Genomic DNA, 15,254 nt, shown 5'->3' with positions numbered 1-15,254 from the left:
TTATAGAGGTTGCACAGTGTGAATATGCATTGTGTCAAAAGTAGATTTTGTGTTCAAGAGGCTACGGGTGGACTCTAAGCCTCAAAAACCCACACCATAAAGGGGACACCCTGGCTTTTACCTCCTATCAATGCAGAGAGGAGATTCTGACCAATCCCTGTCAAAGGGGCGAGTTTAGGCTAAACCAGCACACACACACACCCTTTATCATAGCATAAATAGAGACAGCAGAGGGCAGAAAAAGACAAACAGATTCACCCACTATCCGAATGCTGGTTGAGCACCCTGCTGCAGAGCTTTCCATCTTCCTTGGTCCAGACTCCAGACTCCAGAAACTTGGCAAAGTAGAAAGGCCCATTGCATAGCTGAACAATTTCAGCTAGGCCTTAAATTCCAGATCCAGAATCCCACAAACCGAAGGGGAATCAAATACAGCCGGGCTGCGCAGTACTGCTTGCCTGCTGAAAATAATTATCATCAGAACCAAAAAGGGCAGATCCAATCCAGTCCTGTGCCATGCTGCGACCAGAGTGCCTTGCAGATCCCATCCAGTCCTCTGCCATGCTGTGACCAGAGCACCTCGCTGATTGCAGATCCAATCCGGTGTACCCAGCTGTCTGTCCCAGAACCAGAGCCATTCCCTGACCAGAATCCTGACGGACCAGAATCCTGACGGTTCCATTTAAAAACCTATCTAGTGAGTATCTATAGATAGAACTGTGTCACTAGCATATGTACTATCCATAGTCAATCCCTACCTTAAACCCATCCTATCTTGTATTCAAAACCTGTATTGTTAGGAGTATTTTTGAATTGTCTAAACTCTCTATCCTATCCCTCCTATCTTCCTCCTGTAATAGTATTTCTAAAACTATCTTTGCGCTGATCTTTTCTCATCTGAAGAAGGCGAGTCCCGGGCAGGCAGTCATTCTGATCAAGTGGCTGTGTTCTTGTGGAGATTCGTTTTGTTCATAGTCATGCACTAGTGTTAGAAATTCCCATTTGTCATTTTAAAAGCGCATTCCCGTTTTCAATTCTTGCACCTACCTCGAAAAAACGACCTCCACTAAAACATCTATAACTTCCTCAGTTTTTGTGCTAGAAACAAAATTGCAACTAACTTCTGCCTGTAGCTAACATCCACAGCTTTAAATCAGATCTAAAACCGCATCCCAAATCCGTATGGTCTCCCGTTACTGCGATTATCGCGCAGTGAAAAGTTTGCAGCAAATTTTCGTTTAGGGAAATTCTGACACGTGTGAAACAGTTTTTGAGTGCTTCCAACTTCAATTTTAAGATTTCAAATTGTTTCTTGGTATTAAATCATTGCTAGCGTTTGTGTGTAACTATCCAAAGTGGCTCCCATAAGAATTATAACAATTTCAGCAATTTAGACCATGTTTTGCCCATTCCATTCTAAGATAACTTTAAAACCATTCTGACAGCTTGCCAATCAATTCCGTTTTTTCTCTTGTGTTTGCTGGGGGAAAGTGGGATTGATATTCTGTTTAAATTCTGCCATTCTTGAATACCTGCTCTCGCCTCCTATCTCTTTACATTGCCTATTGGGGGGTTGAGGGGTGTGCAGGGGGAACTAGTAACCACAGTGCCATCTGATCTGAACACACACACAAAAGTATTATTTCTGTGCTGAACTGTTTTGCTCACTATTACTCCTTGTGTATTAAAGAGATTATTCATTGTTACATCACCCCATTGGTGATTATTGTGTACCCATTCAAACTTGGTGTGATTAAATTGTGAGTACATAAATAAATATTATAACTTTGCAAACCAGCCTTGATTCCTGGTCCAGTGTGACCGGGGGGGTTCCAAGAGAGGGGCGTGATATGAGTGGTATATCGTTCAGCATAAAATAACTTTTAGACAAAAATAAATAAGGATTTCAGTTGTGCATTACATGCTAGGCATTGGCTTAGGTGTGTGCCGGATTGAAATCACTTACACAGTATAAGAGGAAATTATGAGGTGTCTCAATGCAATCGGGGCACATGCCTTCATCCTACAGTGGTGCCAAAATGTCCCTAAGCATGACGAGGAACAAAAAAAAGATCTGCACCTTAACATACCACTCACATGCTAATTTCTTTATTTGGAGACTTCCGATCTATATGCAAGTACATGCAATGCACTAAAGTGTAATATTCATTCTCCTAGAATATAGTGAATTAAATAATTTTCATTCAAGGTGCATTTAGGGTTCCCATTGCAGTTCCTTTTTTTTTCATAAATAACAACAATGTTTTGACCAATAATACCATGAATGCATAATGTCCTATAGATGATTAAAAGGTGACTCATAATGGAAAACTGTTAACCTACTGAGTAATTACACCAGGACATATAATGCTTTCATTGTACTATGCACTTTACAGTCACAATTCCCACTAAAAGGCTAAAAGTAGATGCCACCACCATCAAACATAAGTTAAGTTCCAGTCCTTGGAAATTCAAATGAAATGGATAAATATCTCCAATTCTTACTAGAAGACCTGAAGAAATTGCTGGCAACATAAAATTATTAAGTTACAGTACCTTTCAGAGATGGTACTACATGCAATGATTAAATTAACCTCTCCTCACTTAGTCGCTTCGTCCTTAGCTGTTCAAAATCCTCAAAAACATCATACAACAAAGAACACTTTCGCATTTTCTGAGGGTAGGCCGAGGAACAAAAACTTTTGAAGAAACAACAAACAAACTACTTTTAAGTTGTCTCCTTCATTATGAACTCTCACACAATTGAGAACACCTTTTGCAGAAAACAATTGACTGAAGAAGCAGTACTTATAGGGTTAGTCAGGCTGAAACTAGAAGTGTTCAACCATGTAATTTCATGCATCCTGACAAAAGAGAGGTATGCCTACTGTTTACTGATTGTCTTCTATTTGTCCATACCTGATCAAACATTACTCATATGAAATCGAAGAAAATACCACAAGACAGCCCACTATCTCACTGACCACTATGTCCATGCCAGTCAGAGGCATGATATGATATCTTGAAAATCATTGACAAAAACATCACACAAGTTAAAGACACTATGTAACCTAACGTACACAGGGCACTGAAGATATGCCTGTCTTCAAAGAAATAACTAGAAGTTAGAATTTAAATGGCATAAATTCTTCTTCTTCCCAGCACACTCTGAGGAACTGGTGTCTTTCTTTGAAGACAAGATCAAGAATATTTCTGGCAACATTGCTGCAAAGATCAGATCAGACAAAAAGCTCTACTAGGCTGAGTCACATCATCTTCAGCTCTTTCTCTTTAAAGTTGATCTCACTAGAAGAACACATCAATACAATGGCTAAAGTGAATGTCTTTTCAGAGAAGACCTTCTACTGCCTCACCACACCCACCAACCAAAGTCTGACTACCATGGCTGCAGCACTTACTATGCAGGTAAACAGCTTCTTCTAACAGGAGAAACTGCCATTAGACATTAAGACTTCCATAATTTCCCGATTGCTGAGGAATCACTGAGCAAAACAGCATATGATATCCAACGTTCACCCCTTAGTGAACAACACAGCAAATTCTAGGATATACAGAATTAAACAGGTGTCTTCACTTAAACCAACAACGCTTTTAGACTTTCCATGGCAGTACATCAGCACTACTGTATATGAAATAATTGTTTCTCTCTACCTTCGATGAAAATAGCAAATCTTTAATGTTGCTGTTTGCCTTTTCTGTGAAGTCTGACCCTGTCAACCATCGAATTCTGTTGCAGACACGCCAGTACTTTGAATTATGGCTAATATCCCGAATTGTGTCACCTCACTCTTGGAAGATAAAACTGTGACAGTTAGATTGAGACAAATCTAAATCCTTAATATTAAGATTCATTGTTCCCCAAGAATCAGTCATTATGCCTTGGCAAATATTTTCCAATCTTTTGCTACATGTTTGCAGATGTATGCATATGAAAATTAATTTGGATACCAAACTTAAAAACATCTGCCCACCACATTTTATCTTGGCTGGGGGTGAACAACACTGGAGGACTGCTACCTGTGTTTCTTTGAACATTCTAAAACAGAAGTCATTTTACGTAGTCGTTCAGCCCTGAAGCACTATCATTCAAATGGCCATCCACTATGGGTGTACCTCTGAGCATCATCAAAGAAGCTAAAAACCTGGTTTTCTTCTGGATTAGGGAGGTATCTAAAGCCTGCCACTTTCACACTTCACAAACTTAGATGTATCCTGTAAGGATATTTGGCGTGTTACAGCACAGAGTACAGCACTACTGCACAGGTAGCAATTTTTTTTTTTTTGATGCAGCACCAAATGCCTATGGTGCATTGCTATATGTGTTACCAGATTAACAAGGAAAGACAGGCTATTCAGTCAAAAACGATTTTAACATATAAGATGCAAATCTATTTTTACAGTTAAAAGCACACGTGCACATTCAAAAATGCACACTATTTTTCACCTGAAATGCCTATGGTGCAAGAGACACATTTGAAAATTAATAACTAACATTGCTCATAAATAACCTGACTAATACAAATTGAATTTAACATAACCCACTAATAAAAATGTGTCTCCATTGCAGAAATAGGCCTACTCTGAAAGTGAACTTTTAAACGCACATTCATTTTTTTTTCGTTTTTTCTGCTGCTCTGTCCACATAACTACAGGAAGCAAAAGGGCTCGAAAGAACAGGAAATCAGTTGGTTACAAAGAATTACTATAAAAATGAGCCATTGTGTAGAGAGGGAGGAGATGGCATGATTGATTCTGATTGGAGCAGCGTCGTAGCAAGTATCATGCTAGAGGCAGTGATTAGGGTTTTGCTGGGGGGAGTTTGAAGAGAGAGGGAGGACAGTGGAGATTTGGAGAGCTGGGAGAAGGACCTGTTTTTTCCTGGTTGGAGCATTTCTGCTGAAAAAGCTGAGAGTTCCAGGCAATGACCCCGGTTTGAAAACGAAAGGCGCTCGTTTCACTGGGGTTAATCTTCAAGGGAGCCACATTCAGAAAGAGAACAGCTGAAGAAAACTCGGGCTGAACAGATAAGGTAATTACATAAGTGTGGGAGCTGAGTGTGTACGAGAATATTCAGTCAGTGTAGGAAAGGAGATTCCTGTGCCTTAATCACATGTTAATGTTGCAAATTGAGTTCTTTTCTCCGCCACTCTCTTTTCAGTGTATCACAGACAATGCTGTTACTGTGCTATTTTATTTATTTCTGTAAAGAGTGAGGTCGTGTTTAAATGCAACTTTTATAATACAGAAAAATATTTGAAAGCAGACGGGTGGTGTGTTTTATATTTACCAATACAGTGCTGATGATGTGGGGAGATTTTTAAACAGTGCAATTGTCATTTTAAGACAGATGTGTGCATGATCATATTCAGTATGGACAGTTGAGAGTGATTGTTTGTAGCATAGCTCGTTGGAGGTACATGAGCCAACGGGAAGAGGGACTCTCTGGACATAGTTCCCTACCGTATATAAGGTAGTGGAAATTACCACAAAATTACCACATATAGCTCTCTGTCGTAAATAAGTCAGTGAGATCGCCCATGGTGGCACACTAACACTAACACTGAAAATGTGATATTCCTGAAATGTAGGTCTGAGGTCTCTCTAGTGATTACACGAAAAATCTAAGCAAAGATAAGGGATTCTGGAGATTGGGGCCACAAATAAAACAAGGGAATTATGCTCACCAAAATACCACCAACCACGCATACCAAACACGCATACCAAATATGCATGTCTGGGTGCTGAAATAATGCATGTCCACTGTATTATTGTTGCACATGGCCCAATCTGAATACAAGGAGTGATTATTGCTAAGTTATTTTTCGGCGGTAATAAAATACCGTCAGGCCCCAAATCTCCACAAAATACCCAACATATTTATGGTGCGTTGCAGGTCGGGAAAGTGATCATAGAGTACCTACTGGGCGTGGCAAGCGTGTCTCACACTGCCATTTGCACATTAAAGGGAACCCATTTTATAATAGCAGTGTGCCACTAAAAACGAATTTCAGAATGTCACAAAGGGAAACCACATTCTCAGATCTAGTGCAATATTTAGAGGCAAAGTTGTTTGCACATGGGAATTGGTCGTTGAATAGCACGTTAGAATGGAGTAACCGCATTCAGGGTGAGGTGCAGAAAGAAAAACTAGACAATATTTTTGCAGAAGGCAGCATAATTCAGGTCTGCCTTACAAGATTATTGAATGCAGCCGATAAAAGTGCAGAGAAAGACTGTTTAATACGGCTATGCGGCAAAATATGGTTTATTTTAAACAAGTCCATGCGAATGCAAGAGAATGATACTCAGCTAATTAACAGGTTAAAGACTGAATTAGATGGGGCAAGTAAAAATCAGGAAATGTTGAGAGCAGAATTGGATGTATGCCAAAAAAGACATGCAATTAAAATGCAGAGACTTTGATACTCAGTTATCCAAAAGCAAGAAACAATTTGAAGATAGTGAGCAAGAATTGGCACACTTAAAAGCATTAGTGGATCACATTAGACAGGATAAAGATGAGGCTGTTTCAGAGATGCAGATTTTACAAAAAGAACATTGTGAAAAAGAAGGTGATCTCCAGAGCGCAGAACAAGAAATGATTAAAATGATTCAAGAAAGAGACAAGAGAAATAAAGAGTTCAATGAATGCCAAATGCAAATGTGCGACATGCAGGAGGTGATTAATAAGATGAATGGTGAAAACAACTATTTGCAAGATGAAGCCAACAGACTCCTTAAAAAGTGTAAGGACTTAGAACAGCAAATGTGCATTCCCAGGTCCCAGGAGAGGCGGCAGGGTACCACATTCAATGGAGTGGAGGTGAATTCTAGCTCTGCCCAAAGAGCTAGTGCTCCAGTGACTGGGCCGGTGACTGAACTTGGTTGCAGCGCCCTTGGAGGATTTGATACTCCCATTGGGGGCAGCCACCAATCTCATACACCTGAAAACAGGATTGAATCACAAAATAGTGCAATTCCATGCATTGCAACAAGTAGCCCCATAAAAATAATGAAATCCATTAAAGCCCTGATCAAACCATTTAAAAAGGGAGGTGAATGCTGCATTGAGGATCACTTAGAAGCGGTGCATGACATTTTTAAAGCACTCCAGATACCTAAGGAACAGTACAGACAATATTTTCATTTAACTTTAGATGCCCCGACGGCCAGCATCATAAGGGGATTAAATGAACAGCAGAATATGACATGGTTGGAGTTTGAAAAAGAAATTAGGCGTCATTTTTCTCCTTTTCAGTCATTGCAGGAGGCAAAGAAAGTGGCTTACACAATTACCGCTGGACCTAATACATCCCCTCGCCAATTTTTACAAGACTTAAAAAGAGCATTTTCTCGCTTTGATGTATCTTTTGACTCAAATTCCAATGAGTTTAAAACTGCATACTTCTATGGGCTACAGAAAGACATCATATCCCAATTGGTCCGTGAATTTGACCGTGACAAGTCCCTTGAATGGATTGTACATCAAAGCACAAAACTATATGAGGTACTCCATTATCAGGGTAGAGAAAGTGATAAAATGAAAGATACTAGACCTAAGTCTAAAGAACCCTCAGCCACAGTAATGGAAATCAGGTCAGCCAAAATGTCCCTTGAGTCTGCTCAAAGCCAAAGTAAAAATAATGTGACACCTGAACAAAGGGGTAATCAACAAAGATCGCCATTTCCTGTACCAATGTTCCAATCACATGATCCTAGTAATAGAGAGAGCTACATCAGCCCTAGCTATTTAGGGGACAGACCCCGGGTAGGATACCGGCCTGATATGGCAGGTATGACCAATAACCAGAGACAAAATCAAGATCAAAGAAATGATGGTCCCTACCAGTCATTGGGGACACAAAGCAGATTTGATCCCAGCACCATGATATATGGTAATCAGGATAGGCCCCGATATGTGGATCGATTTACTGATAATGGAAATCAACCTAGGGGCCAGTACCCACAATCTGAGAGACAGGACATGAGGCAAAACGTGAACTACAATCCACGCCAGTACAATGATTCCCCACCAGGGGACTATAATCAAAGGATGGGTGCAACCCGCTCCCCTCCACAAATGAATCAAGAGTTCAGAAACCATGCCAACCGACATCAATCACCTGAGAGGTATCAGAATAGATCCAATCAGGGGGAAAACAACCAATATCGACCTAGGCCACAGAAAGAGGATCCTAGAGAGATGGAAAGGTTCCAATGCCTTGAGGCCCAAGTGAAAATGTTAGCTGAGCAAATAGGAAAGCTCTGTACAGCGCAAAAACAACCTTCCAAAGAGGGGGCTGATGGCCATAGCAATGACCGGGGGGCTTCCGAAAAGTGACTAAGTACTCATGATAACTGCAGTGCCAAAATGACAGATTGCTCTGATATAATTTTGCATAACGACTCTGAGCTGCCTAATGGATTAAAAATGAAAGTGCCAGTAAATGAACTTGTGACAGAAAGTGCAAATACTTCTAAAAAAGAGGTACGATTTAACCTAGAGCTAAATAAAACAGTAAAGATTTGCACAAATGAAAAAGAAACATTAGGAATTCCAAAAGAACAAAGGGACAGATTTAAGAAAAATGACTCATGCATGGGGAATACCAGTGAACAGGGAGTAAGTGGGGATGCTATAGCTCCTTCCCTGGGCAAGCAAAACAATGACCAAACGCAGACAGAAAAAGGAAATACTCAAAAGGAGGGTACAAGTCAATCACCTGAAGAATTCTTTGAGCCACATATTTTTGAAGAGGCTGAAAGGGCTGGTATCACACTAAATGATCACAAATGCACAGAATTAAAAAATGACAAATTGCTGAATGATGTTGTTACACATGTTCAGTTGGAGGATTGTAATGTGGTCTCTGATGTTACCCAGATGGATGGGCGAACAGTGGCCACACTCCTAAAAACCTCTGATCATGGAGAAATGAATAAAATCTCTCGCGCAGAAATAGGTAAAAAGGAGGGAAAAATGTCTTTCCATTTACCAATGTGTTTAGCCAAAAGTGAAAAAGACCTGAGAAAGGTGAGCCCTGAAATCAGTAAGAATTCACATTTCTTATGTGTATTAGAGGAAGTTGAGGACAGATATTATGCACCCATCACTGTAGAAGAAAAATGCCACACCTTTGCTATGATTGACACTGGCGCACAGGCCACAATTATGTCCAAGGAGCTGGTAAAGAGTATCAATGAAGGGAGACCCCCACAGAGTCAGATCACAGTGAAGGAAAATCAAGGCCCAGTGCATACCTTTAATGGGGAGGAGGTGCCCATCATAGGTGTAACTGAGGTTGACATAAAAATAGGAAAGCACAGAATGAAACAAGAGGTATTGATCACATCTATTTGTGTAATTCCATTTCTGATGGGGACAGATTGTCTGAAAAGATTGTCTCCTCTAATAGATGGGGTGAATGGAGTGCTGTGGTCCTTAACCAAAAAACCATTGAGGCCTAAGAAACTAAAATCACAAAACAGCAATATAAATGAATGTCACACCGTTGCCAAAACAAATGATGCTGTGGAGGTATATCTCCAGAATAGCTGCATACCTAGTGTCACTGTTATATTAATGTGTCAAGACAAAATGCAGAGCGACAATGAAAAACTACCTGTACAAATATACTTGGACCCAAGGAAAAATTGGCAGACTGCCATAGATGAGCACACATTACGTTTTTATTTAAAAGAGAAAACATACAAACAGAATATTGCTCCTAAAACAGATTCAGAAAAACACATTACCACTCTGGCAGAAATACACATGGGAGATGAGCAACCATGGGTTCATGTTGGTGTAAATGACTATTTTAAAACAATAAAAGCCACTTTAGCGCTTGAACATGAAAGAAGTTTCATTAATGAGAAATTGTTGCAAAAAATAATGGAAAGGGAAGAAATCCCGAGATTTAGGATTAAAAACCAATATGTTTCTGGCTTGGACAGTCCAGACTTTGAAAACCGAATTGCAGGCAGATGCATGCTTAAAATTAGCATTGGGCAGAAAACAATTTACCATAATGTATGGATAGTGAGTGGAGCACAAAATGAATTTTACATGGGAAATGACATCATGCACAGAATGTGTATGGTGTTAGATTTCCTTAATCAAAAAATATGGTCAGGCCTAGGTGGTCCGGCACCTGAATTTGAAGACAAAAGAAGGGCTTATCATTGTGCACAACTGGTTCCTTATGCAATCGAATTACAAATGAGGAAAGATACTATTATTCCTGCATTTACAAAACAGTTTGCAATAACACTGAAATGCAAAAATGGACAGCAGATGAAAGGCTCTGATGCATTTGTATGCCTGAATGAATCCATAAAACAGCAAGGCCTGGATTATGAATACATTCCATTGGTAGATATTGGTGAAGGATCTGTAAAAATTATGGTAAATAATAAAGGTTGTCAGGATATTCATTTAGAGGAAAACTCCCCATTAGGAATGGCCATACAAAAATCACATTATACGGCAGATTTAAATAACATGGTGATTGGAAATATTCCTGAAAAGTATGTAGATGCCAAGGGTGAGTTACCAGAACACCTGGACTCTCAGCCCAAAGGAATATTTAAAATTCATTCTGTGTATCCTTATGATTCAAATGAGACAGTGTGCTGCCATCAAGAGGATTGCATAATATTTAATTTAAATGAAAATGAAACAGAAAATCAGCCCATTGAAGTGGAAGCGGATATGCCAAAATATTTAAAAGTGGCAGCTTTACAAAAAGACACAGCCACACAATTAGAGGAAAGCGCCGAGATTCCCTTAACAGAAGATTTTCCAGAATTTTCCAAAATGGTAGAAGAACAGATCTCCTTAGCGAATGCGTGTGAAAGCAATGAAGAGAGGGACAATCTGAGGGAGATATTTATGGAGTTTAAGGATGTATTTGCAAAAGATGCTTATGATTGTGGTTTAACTGATTTACATGTGGCCACACTACCAGAAGGGTGTAGCAGAAATCCAGTGTTTGTGCGCCAGTATAGACTACCGCTGGCATGTTTAGAATCATTGGCAGAGATTATTAAAAATTTGGAATCGCGGGGAATCATCAGGCCCATTCATAGCACATCCAATACACCTATTTTAGGTGTGTTAAAGCCAAATGGTCAATGGCGGCTGTGTGCAGACTTGAGAGAGTTAAATAAAAGAGTAACAATATCTAGATGGCCACTGCCATTCATTGATCAGGGCCTAGCTCAGGTACATGGTTCAAATGTATTTACCACATTAGATCTCACCTCTGGATATTGGTGCGTGCCATTGGCAGAGGAGATACAACATTTATTTTCCTTTACATTTGACAGGACTCAATATGCCTGGCTTAGAACTCCCTTCGGGTACATCAATAGTGGGAGTGAATTTGGCATATTTTTGAGAAAGGCCATGCCGGATGCAGCGGAAAGAGGAACAATAGTTTATGTGGACGATGTCCTGATAAAAAATGAAAGCCTGAAAAGCCATTTTGATGAAATAAGACATGTACTTGGCCAATTGCAGAAAGCAGGCGCCAAAGTATCTTTGCAAAAAGCACAATGGTGCAAAAAAAAGAGTGAACTTTCTAGGGCATGAAGTGACTGAACATGGGCTAAATCCACAAAAGAAGAAAATAGAGGCCATACAAAGATTAAAAGATCCTAAAAATGTGAAAGGAGTAAAAAGTTTATTAGGGATGACAGGCTATAACAGAAAGTTCATTGAAAATTATGCAGAAATCACTCAACCATTGACTAAACTGCTTAAACTGAATACTCCCTGGAAATGGGAAAAAGAGCAGTCTGATGCAGTGGCTAGATTAAAGGAATGTCTTGTAAAGGCACCATGTTTAGCATACCCCATAAAGGACAGGGATTTCTTTATAGAAATAGGTTTTTCTGAACATTGCATGTCAGCAGTGTTATCACAAAAACACGATTTGAATCACAAAACCATTGCATATGCAAGTAAGGCATTTTCCCAAGTTGAAATGAAATTTAATGAATGTGAAAAGGCCCTATTAACCACTGTGTGGGCGCTACAACATTTCCGCCCCATTGTTCAGGGAGAAAAGGTGATTATTGAAACAAATCACCAACCTTTGCAATTTTTAGAGAGTAAAAGAATTAGATCAGGTAATCTAGCGCAATCCAGAATCACTTCATGGACGCTGGCATTACAAGGTTTTCCCGTAGAAGTGAGATATGGACAAAATAAAAAGAACCCAATTGCTCAAGGGTTAGCTGACTTACATGACTGTGCAGCTGAACAAATACCAAATGAAATGGAAGTAGAAACTAGTTTGCAGGAATTTGAACAATCACCACACAAAGCTTTTGATGAAAAAACATGCAAGGATTTGCCAACTGTATATGTGGATTGTTGTGCTTTTCACATTGAAAATGACAGTAATAAACAGTTAGTGGCAGGAATAGGAAATGTCTGGTTGAAATGTGAAGATGTCCCCAGTATAGGGATGAGGGTTGGAGATAGGAGCAGTCAGGTGGCGGAATTGGCAGCCATTTATAAAGCAATTGCTACTGCAGTTGATAAAAAGTTCAGTGAAATTGTCCTGGTGACTGATTCTGACTACCTGACCACAAAAGTGATGGGTGGAAGGTTTCAAATGAATCTAAAGCACTGGCAATTGCTCTGGGCAACCTTCCACACCACCGTTTTTTAGCCCGTCTGCGCCATTGCAAAAGGGGACCAGCCATGTGCAAATCAGTCAGCAGCTGCCGCCACCGAAGGTAGCAGCCCAGCCCGAGCTGCTAGGCCAGGTCCCCTCTGCACAGAAAACCAAGCAACCCCAGACATGTTTCGGCCTTGTTGGACCTCCTCAGTGAGGTGCAGCCTGGTTCCCTGTGGCGCAGCGAGCAAGGGACCCACGTCTGGGCATACCCTCTCTCACAAGGAGAAACAAACTGACCACAAAAGTGATGGGTGGAAGGTTTCAAATGAATCTAAATGAATGTAAACGACTGGCAATTGCTCTGGGCAACCTTCCACACCACCGTTTTTTAGCCCGTCTGCGCCATTGCAGACTGATTCTGACTATGCACGGAATAGCTTTGTGGAGTATTTGCCTGGTTGGAAAGCAAGAGGCATGGTTACATATAACAAAAAGCCACTTAAGCATGGAAAAATGATACAAGCCATAGACAAATTGGTGTCAGAGAATAAGTTAACAATATACAGGAGAAAAATTCGTGGGCATTTAAAAACACCAGGAGAGGATAAGGAGGGAAATGATAAGGCAGACCACCTGGCTAAGATTGGGGCTGTGATGGGAGAATTGCTACCTATTGATTATTTAATGGGTGAAATACAAATTGATGCAGTCACACGTTCTAAAGCACCAAATGAGGTAGATCAACCGGTGGTGCAGTGGAGTCATGACACGCCAGACCAAGATTTGATTGAGGCACAAAAGAATGATCAAATTTTGGGAATCTATTATAATCATTTGATAGATCCCGAACAAAATCCTTTAACAGAAAATGATTGTATGGGAAAAGAAGAGTTGAGGGTGCTATTAAAGAACAAAACACGAATTAGATTACAGGATGGACTCATGATTAGAGAGTCCATAACAGGACAAATACAGTGGGTAGTACCCCTTTCATTCAGAGGACTAATGCTACACCATGCACATGATGCCATAACTGCAGGCCATAGAGGTTCACAAAAAACATTAGAAATACTAAAAGATTATGCTTACTGGCCACATATGTCCCAAGATGTGGAATTATATACTAGAGGATGTCTAGTATGCGCCCAATTTAAACCTGCTTCACCAATGCATAGAGCACCATTGATGAAAAGAGGCCTAACTCTCCCATGGTCAGATTTGCAAATAGACTATGTAGGTCCTTTAAAAAGGTCGAGCAGGGGACACCGTTATATTTTGAGTGTGGTATGTTTGATGTCGAAGTGGATTGAATGCATTCCTGCACCAGATTGTAGTGCGCAAACAGCAGCCACATTGCTGGTGAACCATGTGTTCTCAAGGTTTGGGTTGCCACAAAGAATTGAGTCAGACAGAGGAAGTCATTTCACAAGTACTCTAATGAGTAAGGTATGGCAAATACTAGGTGTGAAAAGGAAACTACATATCGCATATCGGGCGGCGTCTTCAGGTACAGTTGAAAGAAGCAATAGGTCTGTTGTGGATATTTTAAAGAAATTTGTGGCAGAAGCAGGTTCCAGCTGGGATTTACGTTTACCGTTGGTTTTGATGGCAATCAGGTCAACTCCTGCCAAAGCAACAGGTGTTAGCCCTCATGAGGTCTTGACAGGTAGGAAAATGGTGTTACCACAACACCTACTATACAGAACACAGGAGCAGACACTTGTGAGTGCATCCACAGTTCATGAATATATTGATGAACTGAGGAGGCATTTGCAACATGCATTTGCTTTTGTGCAGAGAAATCTGGAAAGAGCTGCTGACAGTGCAAAATCTTATTATGACAAAAAGACATCAGTAAAGGAATACAGTGTAGGGGATCAGGTGTACAAGTTTCATTTTGGAAAAAGTAAACAGAAAAATTCTAAATTTCTAGCAGCCTGGCAGGGGCCATTTCGAATTATAGATAAGGTCTCTCCTGTAGTTTATACAATTTTGAAAAATGAAGGTGAAACAGCAATAGAGCAGTTTGTCCATGTAAATCAAATCAAACCATGCCATCCCAGACATGAGATCAGGCAGCTTGAGCATGTAGAAACAGATAAAGTCCCTTGAACACAAAAAGAGAAAATAAATGGGTGCAATCAGGAGGCAGTGACAAAGAAGTTAAAAAGTTGATTGTTATGATGGCACATAAACACTGTAATATATGTAAAAATATATAATATAAAATAAATAAATAAATAAATAAAAATATATAATGGAAGCTCATGGTTGGTGTGCGGAGAGAAAATGTATTAAATATTGAATACTGTTTATATGTGCTTGTTTTCTTGTAACTTGTGTTTAATTTCAGAAGAAAAAAAAAAACGAAATATTTTTACCAAGCATGTTTCATTTTTGGCAAAAGGGTGAAGTTAGTATGGTGCTATGTACTTAATTTGTTTATTTTCTATTTGATTTAGAAAATTAACATTATTTGGTCGGAGGTTCCGGGATCAGAGGCCACGGGAGACGATGGAGTCCTGGAGTCCCCTGGATGAAGACCAAAAGATGCCTGCCTCCAGGTGCAGGTGAAGACAAGATAACCAGAATGCTAAAAAA

Source organism: Ambystoma mexicanum, chromosome 1q (assembly GCF_040938575.1).
Source record: "Ambystoma mexicanum isolate Mex_15411 chromosome 1q, UKY_AmexF1_1, whole genome shotgun sequence".
NCBI lineage: Eukaryota > Metazoa > Chordata > Amphibia > Caudata > Ambystomatidae > Ambystoma > Ambystoma mexicanum.
The sequence above is the reverse complement of the archived record's forward strand: the minus strand, read 5'-3'. Positions refer to the sequence as shown.